Source organism: Miniopterus schreibersii (genome assembly GCF_964146895.1).
Source record: "Miniopterus schreibersii genome assembly, chromosome: 3".
In the NCBI taxonomy this organism is placed as follows: Eukaryota; Metazoa; Chordata; class Mammalia; order Chiroptera; family Miniopteridae; genus Miniopterus; species Miniopterus schreibersii.
The window spans coordinates 56,440,331-56,457,581 of NC_138103.1; the positions used below are offsets into that span (position 1 = coordinate 56,440,331).

A 17,251-nucleotide genomic window follows, 5' to 3' on the forward strand; every position below is an offset into this window, starting at 1 on the left:
AACCTGCCTGAGATCCGGGCGAGAGGCGGAGGGGCGGCTTCCTCCCAGGCAGAAGGGCTGGCGGAGGCCACGGCTCCTGTGGCAAGTCCTCCCCGCACACAGCCGGCAGGCAGGCGCCATATTTGAATCGCCAGCACCTGACTCCCACCTTTGGCCCCGCCCCGTGATTCCCGGAGGCCCCGCCCTCCCCACCTGCAGCTCATCCAGGCCATTGCCAGGGGCTTTTCTGTGCAAGTGGCCTCTGGAGCCTCATGCTTAGGACTTTCCTAGAATCTCTCAAACAAGCAGCAGCGGGCCCCATACGGCTTGATAAGCTGCCCCAGGCCTGGCACTAGCGGCAGCTGCATTGGCTCATAGCTTGGCCTCTCCTGGGCACCTCCAAGCCCAGCACAAGGAGCAGCCACCTACGGTTTGCTGTGTAGCTCATGCTGGGTGGCCCTGGGCAAGGCACTGGCAGCGGCTGACTTTGCACCTCCCGGGAGGCCCCAGAGACAGTGCACCTGGTGGTCAGACTCGACCACGCTGGATTATAACCCTACCACATCCACGAGTGACACACTCAAGGGGCACACTTGGTGAACACCAAAGCTCCACTGAAGTAAATCCTGCTCCATAGGGGTGTCTCCAGCACAGCAGCTCTCTGGCTGTAGCTGCAGCTGGTCCTCACAGCTGATTGGCCTGGGGATCAATTCCTCCCACTAACACTAACAGCAACCAAGGCTCAACTACAACAGGACAGTGCACAGCCCACACAGGGGAGCACCTAGAAGGCCCAGCTCAGGTGACTGGGAGGCTGAGCCACTGAACCCTACAAGACACCTATGACACAAAGCCACACTACAAGTTCCAGGAAACATAGCAGCTCTACCTAATACATAGAAACAAACACCTGGAAGCAGCCAAAATGTGGAGGCAAAGAAACATGTCACAAAGGAAAGAACAAAATAAATCTCTAGAAGAGGAACTAAATGAAATAGATCCAAGCAAGCTAACAGATGCAGAGTTCAGAATTTTGTTTATAAGGATGCTCAACCATATTAATAAGAGTATTACAAAAACAACTGAGAAAATCAATGACATAATAAAGTACCAATTTGAAATGAAGGCTACACGAACTGAAATGAAGAATAATATACAGGGAATCAACAGAGTAGAGGATGTTGAGAATCAAATCAGCAATTTGGAACACGAGGAAACAAAAAACACCCAACCAGAAGAGCAAAAAGAAAAAAGAATCCAGAAATATGAAGATAGCATAAGGAGCCTCTGGGACAACTTCAAGAGGATCAACATTCATATTATTGGGGTGCCAGAAGGGGAAGACAGAGACCGAGGAATTGAAAACCTATTTGAAAAAATAATTACAGAAAACTTCCCTACCTGGGGAAAGAAATAGACTTACAAGTCCAGGAAGCACAGAGGGTCCCAAAGAAGAGGAACCCAAAGAGGCCCACAGCAAGACACATCATAATTTAAATGCCAAAGGTTAAAGACAAAGAGAGAATCTTAAAAGCAGCAAAAGAAAAGCAATTAGTTACTTACAAGGGAGCACCCATACGACTGTCAGCTGATTTCTCAACAGAAACCTTACAGGCCAGAAGGGAGTGGCAAGAAATATTCAAAGTGATGAAAAACATGGAACTACAATCAAGATTACTCTACGCAGCAAAGCTATCATTTAAAACTGAAGGTCAGATAAAGAGCTTCACAGATAAGAAAAAGCTAAAGGAGTTCATCACCACCAGACCAGCTCTACAGGAAATGTTGAAGGGCCTTTAAGAAGCTAATGAACAAAGGAATCTGACGAACTAAATAGATCCAGGGACACTGACGCATGCAAGAGACGATCATATTACAGAGGAAAGAGGGAAGGGGGTGGAGGGTGGGAAGAGATTAACCAAAGAAGTTATATGCATATAAGTGTAACCCATGGACACAGACAATGATGGGGTGAAGCCCTGGGGAGGGGGTGGGAGCGAGGTGGAGGGGGTCAATTGGGGGGAAAAATGGGACACTCGTAATACTTTCAACAATAAAGATAAATTAAAAAATTAAAAAACCAAAAAATTAAATGCTCCTCATTGAACTGAGAAAGAGTTACAGATGAGGAATAAAGGCCTAGATTTGTTATTAACTTGAAATGTATAATAGGTCATACATTAAGAGTTATGACTTTATATTACAAAAATCCTATGTTGCAGGGCCTGAGCTAAAATGCTTCAATTTACTCTTGGGCTATTTTTATGAGGCCATGGGCTGCTCATCTGATCAAAGCAGACAGCACATTTACCCTAAAAGGACCCTCCTTGCTTTTGTATGAAAAGGGAAAGATGTAGCTTCATATGAGCTGGCAGAAAAGACAACTTTGATTCTACCTGGGCTCTGCTGCTCACTGGCTAGCTAGAAGAGTCTGAATAAGTCACAATTTCTCACTTTTATAAAATGTGAAATCCTTTCTTCACACAAAACCACAATATGTACTTTTGTGTATGTGATGAAAGCAGACCACCCCACGTTGGGCTGGACTGGAGTTGGGCTGACAAGGTCAGAATCCCTTTCCACCTGCTCCCTTCCCATTGTCCCACCACTCTACCCACCCTACCCCACCTGCCTCCACCCCTCAGACTTCCATGAACTCTCAATCCAGCTGGAAATCCCCAGTTACATAATTTCCACAATTGCTTTAAGCTCATTAATTCTATGATTCTGTGAGATCTTTAATGAAAACTCTACTGAAGAGAAAGTGTCATTGGCTCCATTTAGTGTGTGTCAATGCTCTCTGATGACTATATGATTAAAAGGATTGGATGATGTGGGAAATCAGATCTGTATTGATGCTGCTGTTTTAATTACTAAGATATCACATTATATATCTGTTTGTTGAAAAGTGATCTCTCATATATTTCATTTACATGGAACTTCAGGGAAAGAGAAGGTACTCATAAAAAAACAGTTGAAATTGACTTTCCAGTCAAAGCAAGATACTCTGATTTGGTTTACAAATATGTGTCTTCTAAGAACTCGGTAGCAGTTGTTAGGAAAGTAAATTCTTACCATTACTGTTGTTGTGAGGCCTGTGCACTTAGTGCCAGCGCCGCCTTTCACACATCATTCTTCTTCAGCTAGTAAGGTCCTTTGGAGTCAGAATTCTGCTCTTTAATGGAAAATACTCTAATCCAGACAGAGAGATTTTTTTTAAGCATTACCTCAAAGCAAGGATGAATTAGGAGGCTAACACATCTGAACTTCACCAATACTACTGTTACAGGTTGAACTGTGCCCCTCAAAAAGTCATATGATGAATCCTTAACTCCCAGTAGCTCAAAATGTGACCTTATTAGGAAATAAAGTCATTGGTTGCCCATGTAATTACTTAAAATGAGGTCATACTGAAGCAGGGTGGACCCTGATGATCTAATATGACTGGTGTCCTTATATAAAGGGGAAAGCTGAGCACAGGCAGGCACACGGGGAGAATGCCTTGTTAAGATAAAGGCAGAGATCAGGGTGATGCAGGAGAAGACAAGGAATGTCCAAGATTGCCAGCAACCACCAAAGCTAGAGGAGAGACATGGCACAGACTGTCTCTCACAGCCCTCAGGAGGACCGACCCTGTCGACATTTTGATCCCAGACTTCTAACCTCCAGAACTGTGAGACAATAAATTTCTTTTGTTTAGACCACTCAGTTTGTGGTACTCCATTAATGGCAGTGCCAGCAAATGCATACAATTGCCATCATTGTTAATTTTCTAGAGGGGTAATTCTTAAATGTCAGTCATTTCAGTAACATTTTCATGATTTTTGCTATGGTAACACATCTGCCTATATTATTATTTATTTAATATTTTTCTTTAAAAACATATTTTTAGCTAATTAGATATTTTAAAAGTACTTGTGATCTAAAAAACAACTAGAAGTGCTGAGTTAAAATATAATGCATAGTTGATTTATAGGAAAATAAGAGAACTTCCCAGGGTTCAAAGAGAACTTGTGGATACATTCACTGTTGTCTATCTCCCCTGCATGCCCCCGTCAAATCACCACCATCTCTCACTCTGGACCAGTGCAAAAGGTCTTATCTCCCTCAACAGCTCTTGCCTCTTCCAAACCATTCTCCTCATTGCAGCTGGAGTGAGGGAAATTTTAAAAATAGAAATAAAATTAACTTCCCTGCTCAAGTCCCTTCTATGACCTGCCATTGCTATTAGGATAAATTTAGACCAAAAATCTTATTGCTCCTACCTCTCTAATGTAGCCAGATTCTAGACATACTGTTTTTCTCTGGGTCTCTGAGCAAAGAGATTCCTCTGCTTGAAACATCCCACTCTGCTCCTTCCTGCCCCAGCTTTCTCTTAGTTAATTCCAACTCATCCTTCGGAGCTCTGCTCAATGACACTCATTTACAGCCTTTCCCTGATCCCCACTCCCCAAACCAAGAAGTCTCCCTTGATTATATTCAATCCTTTTTCTGTACTTCTTCCTAGCATTTGTCACAATTCCAATTAAACAAATAATTAAGGATTTATTTCATGTATGTATTCTCTGCTAAAATTTAAGCTTCACAAAAGGAGAGACTGTATCTATCTTGTTCTTCATAATATTACCTGTACCAAGCATGGTATCTTCCATAGAAGATTAAAAATATGTTGAGTGAATAATCTATATGTACATGAGACAAGAATTGATATTAATTCCTCTCCACCTCACCCAATATTTTACCTATGACTCTATTTTAAGGTAATCTCTTTAAATAGAGTAAATATTTTAAGAATAGCATTAGCCTGTATAAGTTTTCTTTTAGCTTATCTTATAATGCATATATAAAGAAGTTTTATTCCATATTCTCTGGCAAACTTTTATCATTCTTCTGAAATTTGAAAGAAATATCCAGGGCAATATACTTCATATACTGCTAATTGTTTCAAGGAACCTATTAATTTAAGCTCTTATTTTAAATTATTATATGTGAATATCAGTGAAAATATATAAGTAAATTTAATTATTTAGGTTTTTCTCTGGCCAGTGGTTGTGGTTGATATAATTGATTTTGTCTTATACCTGAAGCAAGTGTGTGGATGTAATTGAAATATTTAATTTTTTCATTAAAAATAAATCACCCGTGTGAGTGCATGTGAGAGAGAAAGACAGAGAGAGAGAAACCAGCTCCCTAATTTAGCTTATCCTAATTTCTTAAGGATGTCCCTTGCCTATCGTCCTCCTGTTTTATCAATTCAGACATAAAATTGGAGATCTTTAAAATCGGAGACAATAGAAGGAACAATTGTATAGAAACAGAAGAAATTTCTGAGTCTGGAATGAAATAAGCCATTCTCATGTTCAACAATTCTAATTAATGCAAAAGACATTCCTCAGCATATAAATAACCCATTTTCTCACTGTACCCCTTTTATCTTTGTGAAAATGAGAATCAAGTAATCTCTGTAATGTAAAGAATGCTCTGTAATGTTCTTGAAATTGTTTGCAAGTTGAGTATTCATGGGGACTATTTGTTTCAGGCTAAATTATTTGCCCACAAATTAGCACCCGGCAAACAGCTGAGTGCAGAGTTTTAAATGCATATGACAATAACCTTAAGTGCGTAGACATCCAACAAAGCGCCAAGCTATGTGCTAAAAGCCTTGTATCAACCTTCTCTCTCAAACCAACCATTTGCAGGGCCGTGGGTCACTTTGTTGTACCTTCATTATCCTCGTTCCCTAAAGTTGAGAGGGATTAGGTAACTTGCCCAAAATGACACATTTAGTCTATGTAACGGGAAGTGAATTCAAGTGTATCTCATTCCAAAGTGAAAGGTTAAAGCAGGCGGTGCTCGGGTAGGCTAAATAACCATCTCAGATGGTGAATAAAAAAAACCATTGAATTTATTTAAGGAAAAGGGGGTAGGGGTGGGGATATCCAAAGGGAAGGGCCACACAGCACTGAGCCAAAGGGTGTTGGGACCATGATGGCAGCAAACATATACTTAGGACGGTGAAACAAGGAAGGGCACAGAAGCAGCAGCAGGAGAGCCCAGGCTGGGCTGCTTTGGCTCACTGGGAAGTCGGAGAGAGAAGGGGCCTTGGAGGCAGGTTCAGGGGGTAAGTCGGGGACGAGCTGCCGCTGCCCATTGCTCCCCAGGTTGCAAGTCTCATGGGGTCCAAGGGGAAGGAGATGGCGCTGATCTGCTCCCCTGATGGGAAGTGCGCACTGGGTCCTTTGTCCTGAGGTTACTTATCTCTCTGTTGCAAGTGGAAACCTGAGGGGAGGTCTCAGGGGAGGGTCTCAGTAGAATAGTCATCAGTTTTCCAGGGGTGCTCTTTCAGGATTGTGGTCTCCACTGATTGGTCGGTGCCAGGGCAGGGGATCATGAGTCAATGTAGCTGGTCCTGAGGTAGCCACGGTGTCACTTGTCTGGTTTTGTTGCTTTTCTGGGCCTGGAGCTGAAATACAGCTGAAGCCTAGATATCTTTAGGGAGGAAATGCTCAGGGGGCCTAAACCCCATGACAAGAGATATGCTAGGAGAGGACAGGTTCCCCTGGGGACAAGGTTCTTGTTTTCCCAGTTTTGCCCCTTGCTAGGCATCTGGGGCTTTCTGCCCTGGTGAGTTTCTGTACCTGGCCCATCGTCCCGGCTCTGCTCATGTGTCTAAAACAAAGCTCCATTTTTAACCACTGTGCTCTAGTGCTCATATATAAAAATCCCTATATTGCCTAGTATTCGGATACACAGGATTTATATCCACAATTCTCTTAGATTAATTCAATTTTATATGTTAGGATTGCATTGCTTGTGCCAGAACTGGGAGAAGAGACCCACACTCCCGATTCCCTTCTCAGTGTTTTCCCATTATACTATGCTACTTCCAATTCTAGAGCTTATTCATGTACATTTTACTTGTGACATAAACTAAAGCAGTATTTCTGGACCCTTTGTTTAAAGAGAGTATGTATACCAGAAATTAAAAAAAATAATCTTAATTAAAGTTTGAAATCTTTCTCTTAAATATTTAATTGTCATTAACATGGTTAGCATGAGGCCATCTTTTTACAATGATCCTGACCATAATCTTGGAAAAAGACATCTTTTGGGACTAGGATCTTAACCTCAGAACTTAAGACCCACCAAGGAATCAAGCATTGTCTTCATTTCTTTTTTTAACTGTTTCAATCAGACAGGAACTGCTGGAGAGAAGAGACTCACATAGAAATTCTACCCTAGTTCATTATGCCTAACTTTTCTGCTCTTTATCACACATGGTAAAAGTAAGCAGAAAAAAGAATCACTATGTAGCATCAAAAGAGTGAATTCTTACTTCAGCTTTTATTTTTTAATCTGAAAAATTAACTTTTCTACAATTAAAGAATCTATAGATAAGACGTTACTCAAGAGTTACATATCATGACCTTTTTTAGCAAATCTCATATAACCTGCAAATTTTAAAAAATTACCCTAAGTGCTGTTTCTTGTTAGAAATCTTAGTTATACCAAAACAAAAAAACAAAAAGCCCTTCAACAAACAAAGCTTGGTGGTAGAATGAGTATAATATTTTGAAGTACTTGAATTAGATTTTTTTTTTTAAGAGAGAGAAGAAGGGAGAGGGAGAGAGAGCAACATCAGTGTGTGAGAATCATCAATCAGCTGCCTCCTGCACGCCCCTTACCAGGGATCAAGCCTGCAACATGGGCATGTGCCCTGACAGGGAATGGAACTGGCAACCTTTCGGTGCATGGGATGATGCCAAAGCAACTGAGCCACACTGGCCAGTGCTTGAATTAGACTTTGATAACTTTAAAAAGCACGATAAATGTTTTTCTCTAGTTATTTTATTTCTTGAAGAACAATCTAGAACTTCTGTTTGTTTCACAAAGACCTAATTTCCAATTCCTTAATAATCTCTTCTGGTTCTCCTCTGAATCTCTCTAGGTTCTTCATGGGCTTTTATTTTATGGATTATTGTGCTAGTCTGCTCAGTGCTGAGAATTGTAAGATCTATTGCCTTTCATCCACTCACTCATTCAACTACAGGTGAGGCTTATGACTGGTACTGGTCATAGATAAAAAGTAGTGCCTAGATCTAGCAGAGACTGGATGTCTGTTCAGCTAGCTACTTGCATTTCCTCCTAGGTGTATAGCTTGACTTCTTTCCCCAGCCTCTTTCATTAGGTGTGGCCCTGTGCCTGAGCCCAATGACCTGTGGGAACAAGTCATGTGTGGTACTAGCAGGCCTGACCCATAACACTTCCTTCCCCCTTTTCAGAGTAAACACATACTGAAACTGGCTGAGCCGCAAGATAGAACTTGAGACCCTAACTTATGCTTGGAGTAGTTCCACCTAACAATCAGGAACATCTGTTTTGAACTTATGGGCAAGAAATAAACCTCTATTGCATTAAACTACTTAGATGTAGGAGTTTATCTCCTACAATTGCTAGGAGTGCCCTAATTAATGCACTATACTTGAAATCAAATAGGAAAAAAGATTTTAAAACCACTTTATAGTACAGTGCTTTGAGAGTGGTAAAACATGTTCTAATCCAAGTAGAGAGAATGGCCTGGGGAGTAAGTGACATCTGAACTGAATTTTGAAAGCTAAGAAAGTGTCAGGCAAGCTAAGCAGGGGAACAGTGGTCAGGACAGAATTGCATGTACAGACTTGCTTTGTACATGCACCCAGGCAAGAAAGAACAGTTTCAAAGGACTAAAAGAAGTTTGGGAATGGTTAAATGCTGTTTTACTTTGAGGATGGTGGTGAGAAACGAGCTTAGAGAAGTAAAGAGGAGCTACATAGTGGAGGAATAGTCACCTGGCAGGTGAAGAATGGGTGGAAAGAAGGAATTCTGGGCAGAAAAACAAAATGAAACAGAATGTATGAAGTCCAGAGTTAAAGAACATAGTGATCTCTGGAAACTGAACAATTTTAGCAGAAATGAAGTGACTAAGGAATGGCAAATGAGATGGGAAGGCAGATGAGACTGGTGTGGAAAACAAGACCCTGTTCTCTCTACCTCGATTCTGAAGATAATAAAAAGCTATTCTGGAGTTTTAAGCAGGGAAGTAATGGAATATATTTTCACTTTAGAAGTATTCCTCTGACAGGAAGTCATGTGAAAGAGAGATTATTCAGGTTTATGGAGTCTCTTAAGTGTTTTTTTCCCCTACCAAAAAAGTTATTGTGATGCGTTTTCCCAATGAATTCTACCTCATCAGGTGATAAGCTATAATAGTTTGGTGGTGTGAAGTTAGACAGACATGAGCAGAGAAAGGACAGTGGGTCAGGTACAGAAGGTCACCAGGCTGGAAAGCCCCAAATACTTAGCACAGGACAATTGTAGGGTAGGACCTGGTCCCCAGGGTGATCTTTCCTCCTCTAGTATATTGATAGTCATGCAGTTTGGACCCGCTGACCTTTCCTCCCAAGAGATAACATTTAGGCCACAGTTGTATTTTAGCTCCAGGCCCAGAAAAGCAGCAAAACCAGACAAGTGACCCCCATAGCTAACCTTAGGACCAGCTGCATTGACTAATGACCCCCCGTCCTGGCACAGGCCAATCAGTGGAGACCACGACCCTAAAAGAACAAATCTGGAAAGCTGCTGACTATTCTACTGAGATCTTCCCCTGGGACTCCCCTAAAATCTCCACCCTTAAAACCCTTAGGATGGAGGACCCAGAGCGCTCTCCCTCCTGGGAGCATGCCCGAGCCTTTCCCTCCCGCCCCCACCAGGTGCCTTACCATTACCTTCCTCACTCCCAAGCTCCTAGGGCCCTTCCTTTGCCTCTATACTTGTTTCCTCAGCCCATTTCTCCTATGAATTATTTCTTTTACTTCAGTGCTTTTAAAAATAAACATTCTCTTATTGTTTGAGTCTTGGTTCTGAATTCTTCCCTAGCCAGAGCTCAAGTACCATGGTTGCCGAACCCAGGTCTGGTCTGACCCCACCCCAGTGCCATTCCCACCACCTACAACATTTTCAATGCTTATGATCATCATCTGGATGTACTGGATTAGGAAGGATTGGAAGTGTGTGGACAAGTTAGAAGACTATTGTTATTGCCCAGGATATTGAAGATAAGAGTGTGAGCTATGAGGAGTCAGGAACGAGAGAAGAGGGGAAGAATTCGGGCAAAGAGATTAAACTATTTAAAGGGGCTTTAGGTGGAAGCAAACATTAGCGATGTCTTAAATTCTTTGTCTTGGATGAGTAAGGAGATGGTAATGCTGTTCACCCAAGAAGGGCCCGAGGCACGGGAAAAAGGAAAATTGGGAGGAAAGAAAGAATGCCGATTCTGAGGTGACCAAGGCCCATCCAAGTGGAAATACTGAGCTTTCATCTGGAAACAGATAGGCTTAGGCTTACAAAGATCAGAAGAGGGAAGATAAATTGTGGAGGCTCATCAGTGTATAGAGGTCACAGTAGAATCCTGAGTGATACCAAGAGAGACTGTCCAGGGTGAGCAGAAAAAAGGAGGCCAAGTGTGGAACCCGAGGGGTCACTTACATTTCAGCCACGCAACTAAATAGAGGGAGAGGCCAAATGGGTGGGAGAAAAGCAATTCGGAAACAGGGCCGAGTCCAGAAGAGCACAGACGTCACAGGCAGCCAGTTCAGATCAAACTTGAAATGCTGCGACAGTGTGGCAGGCGAGGCTCCCCTGCCTGCTAACACAGGAGTCCTTGGGGACGTTTGGGGAAAAGACCCACAGAAGGGAGGAATGGCAGCCACATTGTGGCGCTCAGGAGGAGGCATTAAATAGATGCGGAAGCATCAAGTGTCACTTTTTTTTTTCTAGAAATTTTGTAAAAATCGTTGGAGACTGAAAGAAATGCAGGAAAAAAAAATCTCTTAGGAAGAAGAAACATTTGAAAATGTCTGTAAGGATCAGGGATGGTTGTAATGAAGAAAAAAACATCAAAGATGAAAACACCTGGAGATGAGGGACAAACTCTTAAAAATGAACCATGAGGTACATATTAGGCCTCTTTATCAATTGCTCAGAATCAGTCTGGCAGTTTCTACTACTTTGGCTCTGAAACGCAACCATTTCTAACCAAAGGCTCCATAGAGAAAGTCACTTTTGAACTAACCATTCTGTGATCTTGGGAGCCCATATGACAGTAGCCTAAAACTGAAAGAGGGGACATACTCAGCAGAAATATGTATTAAACACTGGTTTTTTGGATACACCCCAGTCATCTGAAAATGAACAAAATTTTAACAACTTAAAGTTAAATGAACTTAATGTGGAGAAATTATGCTGAAAGGACTGTTTTAGAAGCCAAATATCACATTATTTCCCTGTTTTCTTTAATTCAAATCCCAAAAGATATGTATCTGAGGTATAAATCAAGTATATATTTTTTTGCTTCTTTGTTTTGTAAAGAATATAAGCCATTTTTCATGGCAAAAATAATTCTTTCCTTAGACTGTTGCTTCATTCCTACTTTTCAGCTGATTCTCTAAGAATTCATGCTGTTCTAATTCATAACTTAAAGAAAAGATTTTGTCTTTCAATACCACTAACTTTCTGTGTCATTTCAGTCGTCAATAAAAAACACACAACCTTTCCTATTTTGTCTCTGCTTTCCTATGTTGAAAATAGGTTATTTGCAATCTGCTTTGTTAAAGTAGACACTAGGAAAGTTTTATTCATTTTTTTAAAAATATATCTTTATTGATTTCAGAAAGAGGAAGGGAGAGGGAGAGAGAAAGTTGAAACATCATTGATCGACTGCCTCCTGCACGCCCCCGACTGGGATGGAGCCCGCAACCCGGGCATGTGCCCTGACCGGGAATCGAACCGTGATCTCCTGGATCCTAGGTTGATATTCAATCACTGAGCCTCGCCCCACTGGGCTATTCTAGTTTTGAATGCTTCATAAAACAAGAAGTGACAAAGGAACTAGAGAGAGAGAATTCATGTTTGAGTCCCCGCTCTATTTTACACTAAATGTAAACAGATTCTCTATTTGTATTGTACAAATAATAAATAAATTTCCTTACTGGATGACTGTGAAATAATATCTGTGAAAAAGGCCTATACAAATATAAGTTAATTTAGACTTCTACAGTTCTAAAAAAGTCATGTGATAATACCTTTAGTGGACATGAAATTACTCATTTCTACAGATAATATATATTTCATTAGGTTGACAATAAAAATCAACCAGCAAAGTTAAGTGGGTTTCAAGAAAACTTCTTTTGAAATTCTCATTGGGGAATTGCTGATATCTGAGTCCATATAAGGAAATTATGATTTGGACAAATAGCCTCTATCCTTCAGAATGAAATACTGACATTAGTGAGGATTTAAAGTATAAAGATAATAAATGAACACATCAATTGAAAGAAAGTGTTTTTGTGGCTTGGCTTATTGTATTTTTACATGAATCTTTTTTACACAAGCAATAATTTAGCTTTCAGATTGCCTATATATGCCTTTTTTTTCCCCACATAAACCCAACACTTGACTCTATTACACCTGCAGCTCTAGAGTTGATTTAAACTTTGATCTCTAAACAATGTATGTGCTTAATCTCACCTATTTATTATCTACGTATTATCTGTTTCTTCTTTCACTGCGTGGAGTCTGTGTTTTTATTTTCCCAGAAGGCAAGGCAATGTCTGTGTCATAAGTGGTTTGAGATATATCATAGAGTCTTAATAAACATGTTTTGATTGATTTTACTTGCCATGTTAGAAATGTTCAGTTAAATAAAGATTCTGATTATCATAATATAAAATTAGAACAGTACATAGGGCATCTCTCCAGGTTTATATGTTTGGGGACAATCTATTCTTGAACTAAAATGAGCTCATACAGAAACACATTCCCAATATTGGGCCTTCCTACACTTATATGATGTAGGTGTTGTTTTTTAACATGGAATTTACATATTCCAAAAGCTTGGTCAAGTTTCCCAGGGAAATATCGGTTGGATTTTTATTGGAGAAATAATTAGTGTATTTCATCTTTTCCAATCCATATTCATCTTCCCAAATTGGTCTACTTGCTATCTTTTCCAAAGGAGTCTCTCATATAGTGTTTGTGTGTGTGTTTTCAATTCACTGTTAGTATTTTGCTTTTTTTGAGTCCCCCCTGGTTATGTGCTGTTTGTAAATATTACCTATGAGAAGTTGTGATATGAAGTAAGAATTTTGACTGGAGGATAAGCTCTTGATTTTTAAAAAAACTGGAAGCCATTCTAAGGCCTAAAGTACACATAGGAAAACAGTGAGCTCTCTGATGATCAGCTTTGAAAGTGTTAGCACCCAACATGACAATCACAACAGAAATACCTTCTTAGGTCACTTAGCTATTTACTGTTTATTTTTGTTGTCATTCTACTTGGGGTTATGCCTTTGACTAACACCTGGAGATTCCTCAGGTAGACCCAACCCACATTTATCTTTCCTTATTTTGAATTTCTTTATAAGAAACCACTGTTATTTAAAGTTTGACCTGTTAACTATTTTATCCTTGCCTCTCACATAATCTCCTTGAATGTAGTTTATACTTTTTTGGTGTTTCCCACAATGTGCAACTCACTGCTGTGTACACATACTCCAAGCCCTGCTTGATCAGATTAGCCAAACTACAAGATTAGTGTTTGAATACAAATCCAGAGGCAGGCAGAAGACAGCCTATATTAGTCAGGATTACCAATGCTGGCAGGTATAACCCACGGACTCCTAAAATCACAGTGGTTTAATACAACAAAGAAAAAATATATTTCTCCCTTATTTTCTGGCCTGATACAGTTCTGGCGACTTCCCCTATTTTGTAGTAATACAACTGCACCAGTGCCTCCAAGGGGGAAGGCAGGGAAGACCGGGAAGGAAGGGCGTCTTACGGAGCTGGCCTGGAGGTAACAATGTTCCTCTACTTGTCCTGTGTGCAGAGCCAGTCACATGGCCCAGACCTCACTGCCAGGGAGGCTGGGGAATGTGGAAAGCACAGGGATCCTTGCTGAGCAGTACAGTCTCTGGTCCCCTATTCGTCCGTGTAGATCACATCTGGGATTCTGCATTTTAGGGATCCTTCAGGTTTTGTGGAGATTGCACTAGGAGAGCAAAGGCTGGTACAGATTTGATGATTTGGGCTACTTGTTGACTTCTCAGCTATCTCGGGAGTAAGATCAGTTGGCCAATAAATCCGGGGCTGCGGGTTTAATAACCTCTCACTCTTGAGGTCAAAGGGGCCACTTTGACTCAGCCCTGGGCAGGTGATTAGAAATCAGTTGTGATTCACTTGATATGGCAGGGAGAGGACGCTTTCCTTCAGAAATTAGACTGGGCAGGTTCAAACACCCAACAAAAAACAAGATTATTTTTCAGGCCTCTGCATGCCTCAGGAGGAAAAATAGATACTCAGTGCACTGCTGTGAAGCAGGTATCCTAGGAACAGTCTAGACTAGCACTGTACTTACGCCTCATTGCAGCCTTGCTGCAGCCTGTTCCCCAAAGTACAGTCACAGAATTTGACAGGATAAGTCAGCCTCTTGCAAGTCTGCTTTGTTAAGAAATTTAAATAGCTTAAAGTGAAGTGATTTGATTTTCAGTTTGATTTAGATCCATTCTGTTACATAGTCCAGCATCGGCGCAGGCAGCTGGCACACGTCCGTGATCACTCTCCAGGCAGCAATAATCATCGCAATGTTACCTTCCACTCACAGCAGGTGCCTCTGAGGAGCTCCAGCACCAGAATTCTGTTTGGCACCTAGAAATACAGCCTTTAACGTGCTCGGTGCATTGAGAAACAATTGAAACATAACCACGATGATGGGTAACCGTTTTATGTCATGGCTATTGCATTATCTTTATTGCGATGGCATGTCATTGGCTACCACTCATCAATAGACTTTTATGGCTTGGAGTGATCTAATAAATAGCAGCAGATGGCGTTTTGAGTCTCCTTGGAGAACTGACTAATCATGCAACCTGTGGAACCGCTCTCTTTACATTCCCGCGTGGCCCTTTCCAGAGACAGAAACCGAGTATGACAGGGAAACGGGCAGAAGGAAGCTAGCCGCCGGGGCTCGGGAGTTGTCCTTTTGTCTGTACTGTTCAGAGCCGAATCGTATTCAAAACCATGGTCATTTCTCTTTCCCATGCCAAGTAAACTCTCTACTTTTGTTCACACTGGAAATTAGAACTCCGCACAGGGGCCAGTTAGCCAACTCTGTGAGGAGATATATCTGGTCCCTACCACCTCCACATAATTTTTGCTTTGTGACTGTATCAGTCTGCTCTGGCTGTCATGACAGATACCATAGGCGGGTTGGGGGAGACAACAGAAATTTATTTCTCACAGTTCTGGAGGTGGGAGCCTGAGATCAGGGTGCCGGCATCATCAGGTGTCTGGCTTACAGAAGGCTGCCTTCAGACTGTGTCACAGCAGAGAGAGAGAGCAAACTCTCTGGTGTCTATTCCTAATTCTAAATTCTTACAAATTCCACGCTACCTTGTCACTTCAATTTTCATGTATTCTTTTTCTCTCTGGGCCAGTATTCCATATCACACATCTGTCTCTTTTTTGCTACGCGCTACAAACTGTATTGTAGCAGAGTCTCCTAGCAGCAAAGCATCTGGGAAAGGTTCCAGTATTCCCTTGGTATTTGCCTTCAAAGGTTTTTCAGATTGTCCTGCTTGCTCACCCAGCCCCTACCATAGGGGCAGCTCCATGACATTTAGCTAACGAGTCATTCGAAGAACAAATAGTTGAAAACTAGTTTCGGCTGTAAATAAATTATGTCCATGCATTAGCAAGGTCTTTCTTGCATTCATCATTAAATTTTTTTATTTTTTTATAGTTGACATTTAATATTGTTTTGTATTAGCTTCAGGCAATCATACACTTCACAACGTGCTCCCTTGGATATTTCCAGTACCCACCTGGCCCCATACATAGTTATTACAATATTATTGACTGTTTTCCCTATGCTGTACTTTACATCCCCAGGACTATTTTGTACCTACCGATCTGTACTTCTTAATCCTTTCACTTTTTCCACCCCTAGTTCCTTCTTTGTTCACTTTGCTCCAGTCCAACCAAGTCTCCGCTACTCCTCAGGCGCATCCTACTTAAGTGTCCTTCGGGGGTTTCACAGTTGCTATTTCCCTGTCTGGAGCTCTCTTTTCCAGAACTTGGACTGGCTTGTTTCCTGTCTCCATTTCACCTTCTGAACTGTCTCCTTCTTGAAGCACTCCTCTTTCTCAAATTCTGTCTAACTCTATATTCTGGTGAATGTAATTACAGTATTTTTAAAGAACTTCATATATAAAACTTTACTTTTCCCCTCTTTATATTCTCATACTATGCACATGCCAACGACTCCTGCATTTATAGTCACCCTCATGCTCGCTTCTGATTTCTAGACCTATTTCATAGACATCTCAAATGAAAAGTTTTCAAAATTGATTAATCTAGCCCATGAAACCTCTATCTTCCCCCCTTGTTCCCATACTGGTTTAATCAAAATCTGGGAGTCACCTTTAATTCTTCCTTCCTCACCTCCTTCCATCCAGTCACCAACCATAATATTCTCTCTCTAAAACACATCATGACTCTGTCTACTTCCCGCCAGCTGTACCCGTTACCTTGTCCAAACAACAGCATCTCTTGCCTGGAGCACAGCACCTTTCAACAGGTTTTCCCACTTTCATTCTGGGCACATACCTCCCATCAATTTTCTAAGCAGTAGCGAGAGTGATGCCAAGTATTTATTGTAACAGAGACAGCGAATGTGTATTGGGTTCTATTAGGCGTTACTCTGTTGACATCTGAAAATGAGTTTTCCAACCAAACATGGGTTTTGACCCCCTCCCCCCCCCGACCCTCCTGCCCCGCAGATTAAAAATGCAGATGTTTATGTAACTACCCTATATAACAGCTTTAAAGATTAGTTCTCACTGCCCTCAGAATAAAAGCCAATATCCTTACCTGGCCGCCAGGCCCTGTGTGATCTGGGCCTGCTTACCTCTCTGCTCTCAGCTTGTGTATCTCTCCTCCCACTTCTCTGGGTTCTGGTTGCAATGGCCTCACAGCCCTTTGAAACTGACACCTGCTTTTCCTCTTCAGAGTTTTCATCCAGGATTTTCCCTGTCTGGGGAGGTATTTCTCTACTCTTGGCCTAGCAACACCTGCTTCTTTAAGGCCTTGACTAAAACCTCACTCCTCAAAGATGCCTCCCTAGAAACACCTGATCAAACACGAGTCCCCTAATGCATCCTCTTCAGAGCACTAACGT

The 17,251-nt window shown here is 41.4% G+C and overlaps 2 long non-coding RNA genes across 2 annotated transcripts in view; one reads left to right on the forward strand and one right to left on the reverse strand.

Moving 5' to 3' along the window:
- The window catches only part of LOC308555490, a 49,637-nt gene that overhangs the window by 13,325 nt on the left and 19,061 nt on the right, over positions 1–17,251 (reverse strand). The window lies entirely within an intron of this gene.
- Positions 3,462–17,251, forward strand: part of LOC308555491 — a 30,544-nt gene continuing 16,754 nt past the window's right edge. Inside the window, exon 1 of the long non-coding RNA XR_013998549.1 lies at positions 3,462–3,652. This is a non-coding gene — a long non-coding RNA (uncharacterized lncRNA). The remainder of the gene's footprint in view (positions 3,653–17,251) is intronic.